This window comes from Lactuca virosa, chromosome 7, assembly GCF_052849685.1.
Source record: "Lactuca virosa cultivar CGN04683 chromosome 7, Lactuca_virosa_CGN04683_v6, whole genome shotgun sequence".
NCBI lineage: Eukaryota > Viridiplantae > Streptophyta > Magnoliopsida > Asterales > Asteraceae > Lactuca > Lactuca virosa.
Window position 1 is genome coordinate 67,294,649 of NC_136432.1, and position 19,099 is coordinate 67,313,747.

A 19,099-nucleotide genomic window follows, 5' to 3' on the forward strand; every position below is an offset into this window, starting at 1 on the left:
TCAATTTTATTACTAATCTATAAACACAATAGTACGAGTATTTTATTCGATACAAAATAAATATAAAAAACAAAAAATGCTATAAATTTTCAAAGCGTTTTCATATATTCATGTCAAGATTTCTATACTTTTTTCAATTGATCACTTTTCACCTCTTAAATATTTTTCAGGAATTCCAAATTTAAAAGAAAATAAAAAAAATGAATAATACAAGAACACTTAAAAAAATGCATATGTATATATCATGTAAGATTTACATATGATTATATCAAGCGAGATTCACATGTGATTATATAATGTGATATTCACATGTGATTGTATCTTTTAAGATTCAAATGTGAAATTCACAAAAAAAAAATTAAAAAACAATTAACAAAGAACACTTATACAAAATGCATGTGTACATATAGACGTAATGCATATGTAATTAACTTGTGAGTTACATATGAATCACATATAATTCATATGTGATTTACTTGTGATTTATATGTGAATTATATGTGATTCATATGTGAATTACATGTGATTTACATGAGAATCAAATGTAATTTATATGTAATTCACTTGTTATTTACATGTGAATCACATGTAATTAATATGTGATTCACATGTGAATTACATGTGATTCATATGTCAATTAAATGTGAATCACATGTAATTCATATGCGATTCATTTGTGATTTATATGTGAATCACTATACACTTGGAATGTTGCAGCTTATAATACCTTAACTAACTAGCAATACTCAACTAAAAGATTATTGAGTTTTGAATAAATCTGGGAAGGAGATTTTTTAAGGGCTTGACTCTTACCAAAAGACATGTGCAATATTGTTTTTACTCAACAATCAACAATACCAAATGCTAAAAGAAATTCATGTTTTTGTTATAGGTATGATGATAAATCCAAATCCATCCAAAAACATATTCACAACTTCACAAACATATGGATATTCTGAATTCAGTGATATTAGACTTATACAATATAAAATCTTCTAATTCTATAATCAAATAATTTACACCTCGTGTGCACAAATCAAGATCAATTGTTAGTAGAAGTGTACCTCTATTATCATTTATCAGCTTACTGTTGTTGGAATTGCCTTTTTCTATATCTCGATGAACTTCCAAGAATTCATTGGACCATGAACTCAAATAATTAGATGATTGTATTCTTTAGGGAAGGTACCTTCATTATAGCTCTATATGGCAATTTCTGAAGTGATTTGTAAAAACAAAAAATTACATCGATAAGAGTGCCCAAACAAGTTTAGCAAACAAGATCAAATATCAAGATAAGCTGATTTGTAGTGATTGTGTGTGCATATGTGTAGTTTAGATAGTAAGTAACCTTATTTCTAGATCTAAGAGTAGGGTTCCAACCACATCAATGCCCCTTGGCCCTCCTTTGCATAAATTAATGAGCAAAAAATAATGCAATGGAGTTATAACAATGTCACCATGTCAAGAACAAGGAACACTCAAACAATAATCTTTATGTTTATTATGTGAAAGTTTTCATTTAAAATGATAGAAATCTTTGATTTTAATTTGAAAATGAAAAACTTTAGCTCTTATCATTTGTAATAGCATCAAAAGTCACAAAAAAGTAGAAATCATTGAAAATGGGAAGGGTTGTTTAGCTAATATTGTATTCTATAAGGGTTATCTCCCTCTCTCATATATTAAACAACACTTTTTTGCTTTCTTTACACTAGTCACCATGGTTTGCGAGATTCCATGACTTTAGACAAAAACTTGATATGTTAGATGCAAAAAAGAGCATCATACGTGGAATATTCTGTCTAAATTAGTTCAAAAGAGTCTTCTTTTTCTGCATTTAAGTAAGAATAACACCTTGCTTGTAAACAAAATCCAACAACAATGATAAATTTATTGAGAAATCATCTTACAAAATCTGTAACATCGATAATGATTTTCAAAGTCTAAATAGCACAAACGTTTTGGAATCACTACAAAGTGACTTGAAATTGTTACAAAACATTACAAATCAAACAAGGAAAACAGAACAAGCAAACAAACATGACTAATCTCTTCACTCAACTACTTGAATCTGTTTAATAAAACTGGAAATTAAAAGATAAAAAAAAAGAAATAGAGATTTTGAACGAATTGAAGGATAAACATCTGATGATCTGAATGCAGAAAGTGGGGTAGAGAATTCAAAACTCTGAAATGTCATATGCCCGAACTATCATTTTTGGATCTTAGGAATCAAACAAAAACTTGAAAATTCAATCGATCAGAAGAAATTATCTTTATTGTGATTAATTTTTGAAGTGATCACCAAATGATCACAAAGTAATCAATGTCGACAATCTCCTTCACGTCATCATTAATTTTTCTTCACATACATTTACAAATCGTTCATATTTCAGGCATATTCTAACGAATATGCCTGATAATTTCATCCATCAGAGATGTGCAATGATGGTTATTTGTAGTTGTCAGTGGAGAGAACTAAAGACACGAAATCGTGCACCAAAACTGATCGATATCCAACCCTCTAGATCCAACGATCACCGCTGAGAGAGGGGGAGAAGAAGCAGGCGTCACGATGGGAAAAAGGACGGAGACAGTAAGGACGACGTCGTGATCGAGAAAAAAGGGTTACTGATCTGAGAGTTTTATTCTCATACCCAATTTACCCTTATAATTTTTGTTCAGAAACCATATACACCATTTAAACTCCTAATAATTACGAGATTGCCATCTTAGATCTCAACCTTTTAAATGTTTAATCTAGTAGCCCTCTTTTAGTTCTTGGATTCTCAGATTATAGGTTCTCAAATGATCTTTCATCTATATATATATATATATATATATATATATATATATATATATATATATATATATATATATATATATATATAGAGAGAGAGAGAGAGAGAGTTAGGTTCAAATGTGGATTGACATCTATTGTGTGGACGTGTGGACAATGTTATTTTGTGAGAATGACAAAGAAAATAAGTTGTTTGATAATATGAACACGTTCAATCTTATAGAATTATTATAATTATTACGTATTTTCACTAATTAAATCGTCTATAAGGTTATTATAGACTTTTTTTTTAATTATTCTCATTCTGTCAGAATGTTATTAGGATATATTGAGTCGTATTCTGTAAGAATGAAAATAAATGAAAAACGATGCATGAGAACAAAAATGAATTAGAATTAGTGAGAATCAATTAAAATAACAATAGTTCTGTGAGATTGAACGTATTCACATTACTAAACAACATATTCTCTTAGTAATTATCATAAAATAGCATCATCCACACGTCCGCACAATAGTTGTCCATCCACATTATAACCTAGCCATATATATAGGGTAAATAGCATAAAAAACACTCCGTTTACACCAAAATTCTAATTTGACACCGTGTTTTTTTTGTCTCAAATTTGACACTGTGTTTTCCAATTTGTTACAATTCTGACCACTTGACCGGTTAACCAGGTTACATGCTGACGTGGCATGATGACGTGTCAGTTTTGATGATGTGGCATGCTGACATGATATGCTGACGTGTCAAAATTGAATTTTTTTTCCACAAAAAACACTAAGTTTTCATTGTTTTCGATTTTGACACTAAGTTTAATTTTTTCTTTCAATTTTGACACTATGTTTTTTTGTTCCAAATCGAACATCATTTTTTTCAATTTTGTTCAATTTTGACCATTTTCCATTTGAAACCGTATAAATATATATTTTTATTACATTTTAAACCGTATAAATATATTTTTTTTGTTTAAAAACCACATTTTTATTTAAATACAAGGTGTTTTTTTTTACATTCAAAGTATAATGTATAAATATGCATTAGTTATATGATGAGAATCAAACTAACCATAAGCTTATAATAAGATGTGAAAATTTCAGGGGTTGCAAACTTGACATCCGAGTTTTAATCGACTACACGCCTCCAAACCTACAAACTCATTTTAAAGTTGCGTATTTAATATAAAAAAAAGGTTTTTTATATAACTAATACATATTTATACATAAAATTATGGTTTGAATGTAAAAAAAAAAAAAAAAAAAAAAAAAAAAAAAAAAAAAAAAAAACTTGTTTTTATACAAAACTATGGTTTTTAATTGAAATGAAAAATGGTCAAAATTGAACAAAAATTGATAAATGATGTTCGATTTGGAACAAAAAAGCATAGTGTCAAAATTGAAAGAAAAAATTAAACTTAGTGTCAAAATCGAAAAAAATGAAAACTTAGTGTTTTCTGTGGAAAAAAAATTCAATTTTGACACGTCAGCATATCATGTCAGCATGCCACATCATCAAAACTGACACGTCATCATGCCACGTCAGCATGTAACCTGGTTAACCGGTCAAGTGGTCAGAATTGTAACAAATTCGAAAACACAGTGTCAAATTTGAGACAAAAAAAAACACGGTGTCAAATTAGAATTTTGGTGTAAACGGAGTGTTTTTTATGCTATTTACCCATATATATATATATATATATATATATATATATATATATATATATATATATATATATATATATATATATATATATATATATATATATATATATATCAAATTGACGTGTTATCAAATTGTGTTAGTATTTATTCAACTGTTATCAAATTTATACACTGTGTGAGTACATCAATTATCAAAAATATTATCAAATCTTCTGCAGAGATAAGATGCTAAATTATTACACGAAAACAAACAACTTTTACAAAGATGAAAGAAGATGCTCCATTATCGCAAAAGAAGATTTTCCATTATCAAAAAATGACAAAATATGATGCCAATTTGTCAAAAGCTTTAGAGTTTTGTCTGCCACATCTACACTCCGACAAATGCAAGTTGATTCAATAATTCTCAAGATTGATCCGGTAATCCTTCGGTTTCCCGTTTCAAGATATTTCAAGACTCCAAGACTCCTATATATTGAGGAGATATGTTTTAATTAGAATCATCTCTGGGTTCTCTAAAAATTTCTCTCATTTAATTTCTCTCAAATGTTTAGTTCATGTCTAAGAAAAGTGTTCTCCTATCTACTTCTAGATGTTCAAAATCTTTAGATTTTCAAATCATACTTGCTCCAGACGGATGCTCTGATTGTAATTTAAAAGAAGGTAATATATAAAGAATTTTATTCAATTGTTGTATTATCTCTATGGCAATCTCATTTCGAGTTATTCTAACTATTAATTCTACAAAATTTGAAATTTTTGTTAAAATAATACTCGCATTTAATAATAATCAAGTTAATCAAATTCATGCTTGAAATATTTAAATAACTTTTGTTCTTTTATTATTCATCATGTCTGATTCAAAGATACAAGCTAATCGTCATTATTATTGTAATCAATTAAAAGCTTTACAAGTTCTAATCAATAATCATAAGTTTATAAGCAAAGATAGAAAACAGTTTTATAAAATAATGAATGATTTTTATCATCAAAAAATATCTGAAACTACTTGTTAATTTGTTGTCATTTATTGGTAAAATGATGTATGATTTTTATCATCAAAAAATATCTGAAACTACTTGTTAGTTTGTTCTCCGCATTATTAATTTGTTCTCCGCAATATTGGTATCAGAGCCATGCTCTATTTTTGATAGTTATGTATGATATTTCTGTTTGTTATTTGGTTAATTTTTGTTTGAAGAATTTTAAGAAAATTATGAGTTTTGTTAAGAATGATACAGAGACCAGACCAGTGATTGGTTGGATTAGCGTAAGACGTGCAAGTATGGTAAGTCGCGGAGCCGGACCACAATCATCGTTGGGCCGATGCCCTCTCTGTTCATCCTAAATAGAACAAGTAAGTTTTCTTATAAAATCTTTAAACAAAAATTAATTAAATATGAGTAGATTTTCACGCATATTATCTAAAAAATATGATACTTGTAAAAATATCATGAATAAAGAACAAGATTATGATGATAACCATATAAACTCTATTGAAGAAACTATTGATAATATAGAACAAAATTTAAATGATTGGACTATACCTAAAACAAATATAAATACAATTTATAGAATAGGGACTTTTGATTATTTTCAAAGTTACTCAATTAAAATGACTGAACAAACCCTATCCATTGGTCAAGACCAACAAAATATAAATTTGTTATCATCAAGATCTATTTTTGAACATAGACAAAAATATAAATTTCTTCATTTAGGTCTTGTTCAAATTGCTATCAAACCTCTTTTTAGAATTGGTGTTGATGCTCCTGTTCTCTTAATATTAAGAGATAAAAGACATACAGATTTTCAAAATTCTATTTTAGCTATGGCAGAAACAAATATCGCAAATGGACCAATTTATTTTAATTGTTATCCAAATTTTTCTGTAGGATTATTTGACAAAAATATTTTAGACACTTTGGTTTTAACTGTTGAAACAAAGAATTTAGAATTTAAAAATAACTCTAAACCTTTAGCAATCATTTATCGTGTTTGTTATAAAACCATGACAACTACTTTAGAACCAAAAACCCGTTTGTCAAGTCCAAGAAATGAAACAATTATTTACGAAGCAAATACTAATCATACAAAAGTTCATATGCCTAAACGACTTAAATGGTCAGAAATTACTCAATCGTGTAATTGGAATTTACAAAATGTTATTGAACCAAAATCTTTAGATTCTTCAAAACAAATTTCAAATATAATTGAGCATAATGATGGCTCAGTTGATATAAATTTTTCTTCTATAAATTTTTCATCATCTAGATTTTCTACTAATTCTATTCCTGAAATTGGTACTTCTAAATCTTCGTTTTCAAAATCAAAGTCTTTAAATTTAAAAACTGTTGACTATTCTAGTTCTATTCCTAAACCTCTTTATCAAGAAGATCAAACTAGTGATACAAGTTTACCAAGTCCTACTAAATCTGATTTTATTAATGAACTTCAAAATTATAGACAACAATTATGAGTAATAAAGTTCAAATAAATTGTAATTCTTTAAACAGAAATAGAGTTACTGCTATTAAAAGATTAAGAAATTCAATAAAAATATTTAAAAAACTCTTACAAGAAAAGGTATTAGAATTAAAAAATATAAATTTAATAATTAATGATAAGGAACTATTAAAATTAGAACAAGAAATAAATAACATAAAAGCAGTATTAAAAGTCTTTAATATACATCTTGATAATTATTTAACAAATTTATCTAAATATACGTGTTAATGAGTTCTAAAAGACAGATTAGTTGTTGTAATAATAATACTTTTTGGAATAATTTATTAAAGACTAGATGGCAAATTATTGCAAGCGTTTCTAAAGAAATAAATAGAATTAAACAACTTAAAGAAGACGAAGAAATTAAATTATCTAATATTGAAAAGGACACATATAATTATAATATTCAAAAGGAAATAATATATTGTTTATCAAAAATGATTAAAAATAAATATATTGTTATTAGTGCTCAACTTAGTATTATTAAAAATATATCTTTCAGATTAAATCAATCAACTTGTTAAAATGAATAATAATATAGATATTTCTAAAATACCTTCATATGTTAATTTTGATTATTTAAAAGAAGAAGAATATTATAAAGATTATAATAATACAAAAAGAATTTGGCATGAAGAAAACTTTTCATATTATATAAGATTTTTACATTTTGGACTTTGGGAGGATTATGTTTTATCAAATCAAATTCACTCTCCGTTTTTTCAATGGTTCGAATTGATTTATGTTCCTAAACATAATATAGATTATCCTTTTAAAATGCAAACTGTTTTTCCTGTTTCTTCAAAAACATACAAGGATGTTATTACTAATCAAGAAATTATTTCTGAATATCCGCCAAAAAAGGAAATCATTATTGATAATAATTTTATTGCAACTCCTTTAGTTAAAGTTCCAAGTCAGATAACAAATGAAAAATGTTTTCAAAATATTATTTATCAAAATAATTATTCGAATGAAACTCTTTTAACTATTTCAGATCAACTAAATAGGATTGAAGAAAATACTATAAATTTACAGTTATCAAAAGAAAATAAAATTGAAACAAAAAAAATTTATAATAATATAGCAAGCTCTAGTAATGTCAGCTTTATTCCTCATCAAATAAATGGAAATTTTAATCTTGGAAATAAAGATTTAATTGATGAATTAGAAAAAAGACTTACTAATTTTCGTATTTCAAAAAACGTATCTATAAATATATTAAAAACAAATAATGACTCTTTTAACGAATCTGACGAAAGTAATAATGAAAGTGAATTAAATTTAGATAATCTTACTCAACAATTCATAAATGATAATGATGATATAAATCAGCTTACAAATGATTTTTCAAGATTAAATAAGATTAATTCTTTTGGTAATAATCCAAAACCAACTATTAAAAATTACTGGAATAGACCTTCTCTTCCTGATGTTCAAATTGAAGAAAGAGCTTTTCAATATGATCGTTCAGCTTACGATGGTACCTCTGTTTACGAATGGAATATCGATGGTAACTCTGAACATCAAATTCTTAATATTGTTCAAGAAATGACCATGGCAGCTAATGCTTACAAGTCTCACAATAATACTCAACTTCAAATTGTTAATATTATTATTTCTGGGTTTACTGGTACTCTTAAAGGTTGGTGGGATTTCTATATTACACCAGAAGAAAAGAATTTTATTATGACTGCCAAGAAAACCGTTATAAAACAAGAAAATAATTTACCTATTCAAACTCAAGAGGATGATATGGTTAATACTTTAATTTTTGCTATAATCAAAAACTTTGTAGGAGATCCTACTACTTTTCAAGAAAGAACTTCTGAAATTCTAATGAACTTACATTGTAGAAAATTAACTGATTTCAGATGGTACAAAGATAATTATCTCGTTAAAGTTTTTTCAAGACCTGATTGTAAAGAATCTTATTGGAAAGAACGTTTTATTGCTGGACTTCCAAAACTTTTTGCCGAAAGAATTAGACAAAAATTAAGAGAAAATTTTAATAATACAATTCCTTATCAAAACCTAACTTATGGAGATTTAATTAATTATATTAATAAAGAAGGATTAGCTATTTGTGCTGACCTTAGATTTAAAGAAAAACTTAAAAATGATAGAATTAATAGTAAAAATGAATTAGGAAATTTTTGTCAACAATATGGTTATCAACCATTAACAGGTCCGTCTACTTCAAAAACTAAAAAATATAATAAAAAATCTTCAAAATATTTCAAGAAAAAGAAATATAATAAATCGGAAAATTATAAGAATTATAAGAAAAATAAATTTTCAACATCAAAAAACCCTTATAAACAATCTAATAAAAAATCTAAAAGAAAATCAAAAGACATTATTATTTGCCATAAATGTGGTCGTAATGGTCATAATGCTAATAATTGTTATGCAAAAACAAAAATTAATGAATTAAATATTTCGGAAGAATTAAAAGAACAAATTAGAAAAATTATGTTAAATTCTGATTCCGATTCTGATTCTAGTTTTTCCGATTTTCAAGAAAATGATTTAAACATTTTAGAGCAAAATAGTTCAAGTTCGGAAGATTCTGATACATGCGAATGTGTTGGAAAATGTAATTGTAATTATTCAATTAATGTACTTACAAACAATGACAAAGATCTTTTAAAAAATTTAGATTCCATTAAAGATAAAAATATCCAAGAATTGTTAATAAAACAAATGCTTAATAAGAATGAAATTTCTGTTTCAGATAATACAAAAATTTTTAATTTAAAAGACATATATGAAAGATTTTCTGAAACAAAACCCATTTCCATGCAAGAACTTCAAGAAGAATTAAAATCAGTTAAACAAGACATAAAAGAAATTAAAGGCAAAATTATAACTCTTGAAAAGGGAAAAAATATTATTAATTCACAAAATAATGATAATAAAGATGAAAAGGTTATCGAAAGAATTATAAATGATCAAATTTCTCAAAAATGGAATACTCAAATAACTTTAGTAAAGGATAATTTTAAAATGGATATTACTGCTCTAATTGATAGTGGTGCTGATATGAACTGTATACAAGAAGGTATATTTCCCACTCAATTTTATGAAAAAACTTCTTCTAGGCTTACTGGAGCTGAAGGAACCAGTTTAAAAATAAATTATAAAGTTTCCGATGTTCATATTTGTAACAATCAAGATTATTGTTATAAAACTCATTTAATTTTAGTAAAAAAACTTACTTCTCCTTTAATTTTAGGAACACCTTTTATTACTAAATTATATCCTTTTATGGTTCAAGATGATGGAATTATTTCTAAAGTTTTTGGAAAAGAAATTATGTTTAAATTTTGTGAACCTCCGTCTTATTCAACTATTAATATTCTTAATTATAAAACAAAACAAGCAAATTACCTTATCAATGAAATTAATGATTTTCGTATACATAATCAATTACAAGATAAGTATATTCAAGACAAAATTATAGCTTTAAAACAAAAATTTGAAAATAATGTTTGCTCAAATATTCCAAACGCCTTTTGGAACAGAAAACAACATATTGTCAAATTACCTTATATTAAAACTTTCAATGAAAAAGATATTCCTTCAAAATCAAGAGCTATTCATATGAATAATGAATTAGAAGCTCATTGTAAAAAAGAAATTCAATATTTATTGGACAAAAAATTAATTAGACCTTCTAAATCTCCTTGGTCTTGTTCAGCTTTCTATGTTATGAATGCTGCTGAATTAGAAAGATGATCACCAAGATTAGTTATCAATTATAAACCTTTAAATAAAGTTTTAGATTGGATTAGATATCCTATTCCTAATAAAAGAGATTTATTGAAAAAACTTTATGATTCAAAAATATTTTCAAAATTCGATATGAAATCTGGTTTTTGGCAAATTCAAATTCATGAAGAAGATAAATACAAAACAGGTTTTAATGTTCCTTTTGGACATTATGAGTGGAACGTTATGCCCTTTGGTTTAAAGAATGCTCCTTCTGAATTTCAAAACGTTATGAATGATATTATCATTCTTATAAATAGTTTTTCAATTGTTTATATTGATGATGTTCTTATTTTTTCAAAATCTATTGATCAACATTTCAAACATTTAAATCAGTTTTATGATTTAATTTATAAAAATGGCTTAGCTGTTTCAGCTAAGAAAATGCATTTATTTCAAAATGAAATTAGATTTTTAGGACATAACATTGTTAATAATACTATTAAACCTATTATAAGAAGTTTAGAATTTTCTAATAAATTTCCTGATGAAATTATAGATAAAAAACAACTTCAACGGTTTCTAGGATGTTTAAATTATATTCATGATTTTTTCAAAGATTTAGGAACTCTTTGCAAACCTCTTTATAATAGATTAAAAAACAATCCAGAACCTTGGACTCAAGAACATACTAATATTGTTAAACTTATAAAACAAAAAATTCCTTCTTTACCTTGTTTAAATTTACCACATCCTCATGCTAATATCATAGTCGAAACTGATGCTAGTGATATTGGATTTGGAGGTATTTTAAAACAAAAATTATCAAATTCTTCTGAAGAACAATTGGTTCGTTTTTATTCAGGTGCTTGGAATAATACTCAAAAGAATTATTCAACTGTTAAAAAGGAGATTTTAAGTATTGTTTTATGTATTACTAAATTTGAAGATGATTTATTTATGAAATTTTTTTTATTAAGAATTGATTGTCAATCTGCAAAATCAATTTTAGAAAAAGATGTTAAAAATATTATTTCTAAACAAATTTTTGCTAGATGGCAAGCATTGTTGGGCAATTTTGATTTCGATATTGAATTTATAAAAGGAGAAAGCAATTCATTACCAGATTTTCTTTCTCGTGAATTTTTGCAGGGAAAATGAGTTCATCGTCTTCCTCCAAGATTGAAGACAAGAAACCAGTTAATCAAAAGCTTGTTCCTTTCTCAAGTCAAAATCGTTTTTCCCCATTAACTCCAATTGCAAAAAATTCTCAACTTTATTCAAACATGCTACAATCAAAACTAGCTACTCCAAACATTTCTCCAGTTCAATCAATTAGCCCTTTTTCAAAACCTATTCCTTCTGAAACACAAATTTCAACAAATCCTAAACCTACAAATAAAGCCCCTTATATTCTCAATCCAAATCTCTTGAAAATCCAAATACTTGAAGATTCTCAAATTCTTAAGCTTAATCAAGGTTTTCATGTTCTTACTGAACACCTCTTTGGTCGAGGAAAAACCTTTCATGAAAACTCTTACAAATCTCGAGAATATTATCAAACCATTCTACAAGAATCTGGATCTGTTCAGATTGATCACCGTTCTAATAATAAGGAAGGATCTATTGATTTTAGCAAAGCCCGAATTCTTAAAATCATTTCTCCAGAAAATTGGTCATCCAATCTTTCCTTCGAAAAACCCCTTTATCAATTCCCTGCTTATCCAAGATATTCATATTATGATTACCAAGAAGCTTGGACTAAAGCATTTTTTCTTCGAAACTATTCTCATTCATGGTTCATTTTCTTTGATAAAAATTTCAACTGTGAATACCCCAGATGGTTTGTCAATTGGTATCGTTATATGGGACTTGTTCCTATTTGTTTACCCACTGAAATTCTCAAAGGATTTTCTAAATTCAAAGAACTATTTATTCAACAAATCCCAGAATTTGAATATTTGTTACAGTTCACCATGTTATTCAAAGTTCCATGGATCATGTCCTGGACATTCTCTTATCAAGAAGCAACGGACTTAAATCCCCCTTGGCTCAATAGACAATTTCGTCTAAAATGGTGGGATAAAGTCACGATTTCTCAAGCAAACGAGCAGGCTGTTTTCAATCATTATCAATCAATGTATAATCAAAAGCCAGAAATTAAAGCGAATCTTATCAAGAGTCTATCTTCTCCAGATGCTAATCTTATTAGCAAAATTCGTGCCGCTGCAAATTCTTCCCCTGATGATCTTCAACAATTACTTCAAGAAATTCGCAATTCTCCAACTAATTCAGAAAATTCTCCCACATCTGTCAAAAATAATTTTCAAGATGCTCAAGATCCTTTTGATGATCCATTTGCAGATTAATTAAATTTTATTTTGGTGTTATACCTTCAATGTAAGGTATTCTTTCATTTCGTATTTCACCCTCCACCCTTGGTGTCATACCTTTTTAGGTATTTTGCAAAAGTGTTTGTTATTCAAGGGGGGGTAGTACGTGTTATCAAATTGACGAGTTATCAAATTGTGTTAGTATTTATTCAACTGTTATCAAATTTATACACTGTGTGAGTACATCAATTATCAAAAATATTATCAAATCTTCTGCAGAGATAAGATGCTAAATTATTACAAGAAAACAAACAACTTTTACAAAGATGAAAGAAGATGCTCCATTATCGCAAAAGAAGATTTTCCATTATCAAAAAATGACAAAATATGATGCCAATTTGTCAAAAGCTTTAGAGTTTTGTCTGCCACATCTACACTCCGACAAATGCAAGTTGATTCAATAATTCTCAAGATTGATCCGGTAATCCTTCGGTTTCCCGTTTCAAGATATTTCAAGACTCCAAGACTCCTATATATTGAGGAGATATGTTTTAATTAGAATCATCTCTGGGTTCTCTAAAAATTTCTCTCATTTAATTTCTCTCAAATGTTTAGTTCATGTCTAAGAAAAGTGTTCTCCTATCTACTTCTAGATGTTCAAAATCTTTAGATTTTCAAATCATACTTGCTCCAGACGGATGCTCTGATTGTAATTTAAAAGAAGGTAATATACAAAGAATTTTATTCAATTGTTGTATTATCTCTATGGCAATCTCATTTCGAGTTATTCTAACTATTAATTCTACAAAATTTGAAATTTTTGTTAAAATAATACTCGCATTTAATAATAATCAAGTTAATCAAATTCATGCTTGAAATATTTAAATAACTTTTGTTCTTTTATTATTCATCATGTCTGATTCAAAGATACAAGCTAATCGTCATTATTATTGTAATCAATTAAAAGCTTTACAAGTTCAAATCAATAATCATAAGTTTATAAGCAAAGATAGAAAACATTTTTATAAAATAATGTATGATTTTTATCATCAAAAAATATCTGAAACTACTTGTTAATTTGTTGTCATTTATTGGTAAAATAATGTATGATTTTTATCATCAAAAAATATCTGAAACTACTTGTTAATTTGTTCTCCGCATTATTAATTTGTTCCAATAATGCGGAGAACAAATTAGAAAAATTATGTTAAATTCTGATTCCGATTCTGATTCTAGTTTTTCCGATTTTCAAGAAAATGATTTAAACATTTTAGAGCAAAATAGTTCAAGTTCGGAAGATTCTGATACATGCGAATGTGTTGGAAAATGTAATTGTAATTATTCAATTAATGTACTTACAAACAATGACAAAGATCTTTTAAAAAATTTAGATTCCATTAAAGATAAAAATATCCAAGAATTGTTAATAAAACAAATGCTTAATAAGAATGAAATTTATGTTTCAGATAATACAAAAATTTTTAATTTAAAAGACATATATGAAAGATTTTCTGAAACAAAACCCATTTCCATGCAAGAACTTCAAGAAGAATTAAAATCAGTTAAACAAGACATAAAAGAAATTAAAGGCAAAATTATAACTCTTGAAAAGGGAAAAAATATTATTAATTCACAAAATAATGATAATAAAGATGAAAAGGTTATCGAAAGAATTATAAATGATCAAATTTCTCAAAAATGGAATACTCAAATAACTTTAGTAAAGGATAATTTTAAAATGGATATTACTGCTCTAATTGATAGTGGTGCTGATATGAACTGTATACAAGAAGGTATATTTCCCACTCAATTTTATGAAAAAACTTCTTCTAGGCTTACTGGAGCTGAAGGAACCAGTTTAAAAATAAATTATAAAGTTTCCGATGTTCATATTTGTAACAATCAAGATTATTGTTATAAAACTCATTTAATTTTAGTAAAAAAACTTACTTCTCCTTTAATTTTAGGAACACCTTTTATTACTAAATTATATCCTTTTATGGTTCAAGATGATGGAATTATTTCTAAAGTTTTTGGAAAAGAAATTATGTTTAAATTTTGTGAACCTCCGTCTTATTCAACTATTAATATTCTTAATTATAAAACAAAACAAGCAAATTACCTTATCAATGAAATTAATGATTTTCGTATACATAATCAATTACAAGATAAGTATATTCAAGACAAAATTATAGCTTTAAAACAAAAATTTGAAAATAATGTTTGCTCAAATATTCCAAACGCCTTTTGGAACAGAAAACAACATATTGTCAAATTACCTTATATTAAAACTTTCAATGAAAAAGATATTCCTTCAAAATCAAGAGCTATTCATATGAATAATGAATTAGAAGCTCATTGTAAAAAAGAAATTCAATATTTATTGGACAAAAAATTAATTAGACCTTCTAAATCTCCTTGGTCTTGTTCAGCTTTCTATGTTATGAATGCTGCTGAATTAGAAAGATGATCACCAAGATTAGTTATCAATTATAAACCTTTAAATAAAGTTTTAGATTGGATTAGATATCCTATTCCTAATAAAAGAGATTTATTGAAAAAACTTTATGATTCAAAAATATTTTCAAAATTCGATATGAAATCTGGTTTTTGGCAAATTCAAATTCATGAAGAAGATAAATACAAAACAGGTTTTAATGTTCCTTTTGGACATTATGAGTGGAACGTTATGCCCTTTGGTTTAAAGAATGCTCCTTCTGAATTTCAAAACGTTATGAATGATATTATCATTCCTATAAATAGTTTTTCAATTGTTTATATTGATGATGTTCTTATTTTTTCAAAATCTATTGATCAACATTTCAAACATTTAAATCAGTTTTATGATTTAATTTATAAAAATGGCTTAGCTGTTTCAGCTAAGAAAATGCATTTATTTCAAAATGAAATTAGATTTTTAGGACATAACATTGTTAATAATACTATTAAACCTATTATAAGAAGTTTAGAATTTTCTAATAAATTTCCTGATGAAATTATAGATAAAAAACAACTTCAACGGTTTCTAGGATGTTTAAATTATATTCATGATTTTTTCAAAGATTTAGGAACTCTTTGCAAACCTCTTTATAATAGATTAAAAAACAATCCAGAACCTTGGACTCAAGAACATACTAATATTGTTAAACTTATAAAACAAAAAATTCCTTCTTTACCTTGTTTAAATTTACCACATCCTCATGCTAATATCATAGTCGAAACTGATGCTAGTGATATTGGATTTGGAGGTATTTTAAAACAAAAATTATCAAATTCTTCTGAAGAACAATTGGTTCGTTTTTATTCAGGTGCTTGGAATAATACTCAAAAGAATTATTCAACTGTTAAAAAGGAGATTTTAAGTATTGTTTTATGTATTACTAAATTTGAAGATGATTTATTTATGAAATTTTTTTTATTAAGAATTGATTGTCAATCTGCAAAATCAATTTTAGAAAAAGATGTTAAAAATATTATTTCTAAACAAATTTTTGCTAGATGGCAAGCATTGTTGGGCAATTTTGATTTCGATATTGAATTTATAAAAGGAGAAAGCAATTCATTACCAGATTTTCTTTCTCGTGAATTTTTGCAGGGAAAATGAGTTCATCGTCTTCCTCCAAGATTGAAGACAAGAAACCAGTTAATCAAAAGCTTGTTCCTTTCTCAAGTCAAAATCGTTTTTCCCCATTAACTCCAATTGCAAAAAATTCTCAACTTTATTCAAACATGCTACAATCAAAACTAGCTACTCCAAACATTTCTCCAGTTCAATCAATTAGCCCTTTTTCAAAACCTATTCCTTCTGAAACACAAATTTCAACAAATCCTAAACCTACAAATAAAGCCCCTTATATTCTCAATCCAAATCTCTTGAAAATCCAAATACTTGAAGATTCTCAAATTCTTAAGCTTAATCAAGGTTTTCATGTTCTTACTGAACACCTCTTTGGTCGAGGAAAAACCTTTCATGAAAACTCTTACAAATCTCGAGAATATTATCAAACCATTCTACAAGAATCTGGATCTGTTCAGATTGATCACCGTTCTAATAATAAGGAAGGATCTATTGATTTTAGCAAAGCCCGAATTCTTAAAATCATTTCTCCAGAAAATTGGTCATCCAATCTTTCCTTCGAAAAACCCCTTTATCAATTCCCTGCTTATCCAAGATATTCATATTATGATTACCAAGAAGCTTGGACTAAAGCATTTTTTCTTCGAAACTATTCTCATTCATGGTTCATTTTCTTTGATAAAAATTTCAACTGTGAATACCCCAGATGGTTTGTCAATTGGTATCGTTATATGGGACTTGTTCCTATTTGTTTACCCACTGAAATTCTCAAAGGATTTTCTAAATTCAAAGAACTATTTATTCAACAAATCCCAGAATTTGAATATTTGTTACAGTTCACCATGTTATTCAAAGTTCCATGGATCATGTCCTGGACATTCTCTTATCAAGAAGCAACGGACTTAAATCCCCCTTGGCTCAATAGACAATTTCGTCTAAAATGGTGGGATAAAGTCACGATTTCTCAAGCAAACGAGCAGGCTGTTTTCAATCATTATCAATCAATGTATAATCAAAAGCCAGAAATTGAAGCGAATCTTATCAAGAGTCTATCTTCTCCAGATGCTAATCTTATTAGCAAAATTCGTGCCGCTGCAAATTCTTCCCCTGAAGATCTTCAACAATTACTTCAAGAAATTCGCAATTCTCCAACTAATTCAGAAAATTCTCCCACATCTGTCAAAAATAATTTTCAAGATGCTCAAGATCCTTTTGATGATCCATTTGCAGATTAATTAAATTTTATTTTGGTGTTATACCTTCAATGTAAGGTATTCTTTCATTTCGTATTTCACCCTCCACCCTTGGTGTCATACCTTTTTAGGTATTTTGCAAAAGTGTTTGTTATTCAAGGGGGGGGGGGGGTAGTACGTGTTATCAAATTGACGTGTTATCAAATTGTGTTAGTATTTATTCAACTGTTATCAAATTTATACACTGTGTGAGTACATCAATTATCAAAAATATTATCAAATCTTCTACAGAGATAAGATGCTAAATTATTACACGAAAACAAACAACTTTTACAAAGATGAAAGAAGATGCTCCATTATCGCAAAAGAAGATTTTCCATTATCAAAAAATGACAAAATATGATGCCAATTTGTCAAAAGCTTTAGAGTTTTGTCTGCCACATCTACACTCCGACAAATGCAAGTTGATTCAATAATTCTCAAGATTGATCCGGTAATCCTTCGGTTTCCCGTTTCAAGATATTTCAAGACTCCAAGTCTCCTATATATTGAGGAGATATGTTTTAATTAGAATCATCTCTGGGTTCTCTAAAAATTTCTCTCATTTAATTTCTCTCAAATGTTTAGTTCATGTCTAAGAAAAGTGTTCTCCTATCTACTTCTAGATGTTCAAAATCTTTAGATTTTCAAATCATACTTGCTCCAGACGGATGCTCTGATTGTAATTTAAAAGAAGGTAATATATAAAGAATTTTATTCAATTGTTGTATTATCTCTATGGCAATCTCATTTCGAGTTATTCTAACTATTAATTCTACAAAATTTGAAATTTTTGTTAAAATAATACTCGCATTTAATAATAATCAAGTTAATCAAATTCATGCTTGAAATATTTAAATAACTTTTGTTCTTTTATTATTCATCATGTCTGATTCAAAGATACAAGCTAATCGTCATTATTATTGTAATCAATTAAAAGCTTTACAAGTTCTAATCAATAATCATAAGTTTATAAGCAAAGATAGAAAACAGTTTTATAAAATAATGAATGATTTTTATCATCAAAAAATATCTGAAACTACTTGTTAATTTGTTGTCATTTATTGGTAAAATGATGTATGATTTTTATCATCAAAAAATATCTGAAACTACTTGTTAGTTTGTTCTCCGCATTATTAATTTGTTCTCCGCAATATTGGTATCAGAGCCATGCTCTATTTTTGATAGTTATGTATGATATTTCTGTTTGTTATTTGGTTAATTTTTGTTTGAAGAATTTTAAGAAAATTATGAGTTTTGTTAAGAATGA